Raw genomic sequence first — 3,156 nt, 5'->3', positions numbered from 1 at the left:
CAGGTGAGGGTTAAGATGACTTGATATGACTGAAGAAAAACGACTGATAAACTTTGAAGAAAAAATAAATCGTAATGACATCCAAAGAAATAATGCAGACAATGCTCAATAAATTAATTCTGATACAATTTATATTGGGCTGATGAACTTTAGTTGTAACAACTGCCAAGCTCTTCTATTTTAGGAATAATCTCTAAAATTCTGTATTTATCAAAGTTTTTACAGGGACCACTTCAAGAATGTCTGGCTATTCTATAAAAACTAATATATGTTGGTTCTAAACTGTGTTTTGCTATTAATTATACAACACATGAGAGAAAGTAGACAATATGAAAAATAAGTATAAATAAATTAAATATGAGAGAAAATGTATGTAGTAGAAATTAAACGCATGGAAAAGGAAACAGGGCAGAAAAGTAAACATGGATAAAGCAATCATGCAGAAAAGTAAACGTGGTGGTCAAGTGAACATGAAAGTGAAGTAACCATAGCCAAAAAAATAAACATGAAAGAAAATTCAACATGGGTTTCACTTGACTTTAAAAATGACGTTAGCCAAAAACTAACACCAACTATCTATTTTCTGTGTTGGTAAAAAAGCATATGTAACAAAACAAAATAGTTAGAAGAAATCACATGATTGAAGAATAAATATATGATTAGACCTTACCACTCTTAATGTATAAAATAGGGACAAATAATTTTTATTGAAAATATCATGTAATACACTTTAAAAGTGTAAATGAACACGGGAGAAAGTAAACATGAAGCTGACCAACGTAGATCGCAAACTGGCTGAAACAGTGGGTATGGCAAAGGCTGCTGTTTGCACAGCCTATTATCTACTCCATCCTAAAACAGACATGCAGGCTAGAGATGGAGAACCAGAAAAGGAAGCCAGAGCGATTCCAACCCCAGCAGAGCTAAAAGAAAAACTTGCCAAATCTCCAAGTCCTCCAGTTTGGCCGGCGACCCTAAAGAAGCCAACCTGTGAGTTTGTTCAACATAACTCTAGGCCAGCCAAACACACCAAAAACCAGAATCAGTGGTAGAGGTGGAACGAGACATGAGACGTCTCGAGTATCGACCTGTCTCGTCTCGTATCGGTCTCGTCTCGACTTAACTATTGCCAAACTCGAGACAGGAAATAGAACTAAAGCGCCTGCGCACGGTTGCTAAAACATGGCGGTAGCAACAACTCCATATATCGTAATGGATTGCAGGCAACTGCCTTTAAAGTTATACCGTTTTTATCGTATCGTGTCTAAACTGCCCTTCATAAAATTCGGGCCTTTTCACGTATATACTACCAATCGCGGGTAAAACTTGCCCGGACACGGAGAAACGAACGAAAGGCCGTGTGGACCATAGTCCGTGTTCGGTTAACAATGACGTTTTGTTCGCTCAATATAAGAATATACATGTGCATGTATGCAGTAATTAATATAATTTCATGAGTACGATTTAAATATAATTCACATACTACAATTAATACACAAACAAAATTTAACATTAATGAAACGATAAGAATGAAAGTGTTATCGTGTGTTATTTTAGTTGCGGTATTTCTTTGTAGAGCGACGGCTATTGGTTTCATTACACATTACATTAAAAAGTAAGACCTATTCAATAGATGATAAAAATATACATTTACAAAGCAATATGTTTATAATAATTATGATCAATCAAGCTCAAAATTCTTAGAATATATAACTTCGGTATTTTAGAGCTGTTTGTGACACTTTTATTTACAAATACTACATGCATATCACTATTAAAATGTTGTATTTAAATCGTTTACACCAGGTGAAAATTCAATCTAATAATAGTTTTATTAATTTTATATATACCAAGTAGCTAGTACTTGTGTAGTGAAATCATCACCAAATGCTCATTATTTTACTGTCTCTTGTCTCGAGTCTCGAATTTTTACAAGACAGTGTCTCGAGTCTCGTCTCGAGCTTAAAAAACCTGTCTCGTTCCACCTCGAATCAGTGGTGTCTAAAACTGGGTAAACCAACCCTAGAGGACTGTGGCTAAACAAGGTCATTACATCAGAAGAGTAATAAAATGAACAGCCATTTTGTAAAAATTCATTTCCAATATGGACTGCTACTAGATTAAACTACACACTATGCATCACCATACATAATTCTAGGCAGACACACCCAAAATCGATCTGCTTAGAGGTAAGCTTCATGATTCTGTTGAAGAAATGCAGATCCAGTTAAGGTCATGCACAACCACTTAAAAGGTAAGTTAGAGTACTTTATAGACTCGGAACCTGAAGCTGAGGCTGCTGCTGTGCATACAACTACGACCAAACCAAAAGACTTGTTTGAGGCAAAGAGCAACATACATGTAGCTATTGGTCAACGGTAATCCCAATATTGCTTCGCAAAAAGCAAAATATGTTTCCACCGAGTCACAGTTGGCTGCTGTCTAAACCCACAGCTCAGCTCATACCAAACCAGCTTGGATTATGCTCCAATAAAGGTATATTCTAGAACATAATTCAGAAAACAGCAAGTCTCACGTAGCATTAAAATTCCCTCAAAATCATTCTCACTTGAACTTGTAGCCTTATGATTAAACAACTACCAGAAACTTTTGTAAGGTCCTATTTACCTCCTTAACTCTTTCGTTTGGATGTATGGCCAAAATAACTTACACAAAAACTGAGCACTGGCAAAAAGAACTTCCCTCCTTTTCTTTCTAATCATCTGATCATTATTTGTGATACTTTCTGAACCAATGTTTTTACTGTATTTGTCCTCTTTTAATTACTTTGTTGATGAACTTCAGACCAATTTACTGCTAATATGCTACATTGCTCTTAGCAGTGAATCTTTCATCAATCTGCTCCATTAAATCCTGGTGACTCATCCATGAGTGCCCATTACTATGTCCTATTTTGTGTTTTTGTGTGTCGCGCTATCACAAAATTCTGAGACGAAAATATAATGGTTGGACAACCTGTTTTGTAATGCTAATGTTAGGAGCCTCCTCTCTTCATTCCAAAAAGTGTAGAATTTGCGTACTAACCCAATATTTGCTATTGTATAACACGAAACAGTGTTTGATTGAAGCAGAGTCTATTTTATTTAAGATATCACTTGACAGGTAGGTATAAAAAGTAAAAGCATATTAGTAGGA

This window comes from Watersipora subatra, chromosome 2, assembly GCF_963576615.1.
Source record: "Watersipora subatra chromosome 2, tzWatSuba1.1, whole genome shotgun sequence".
Classification (NCBI taxonomy): domain Eukaryota; kingdom Metazoa; phylum Bryozoa; class Gymnolaemata; order Cheilostomatida; family Watersiporidae; genus Watersipora; species Watersipora subatra.
Note: the sequence above shows the minus strand (reverse complement) of the source record.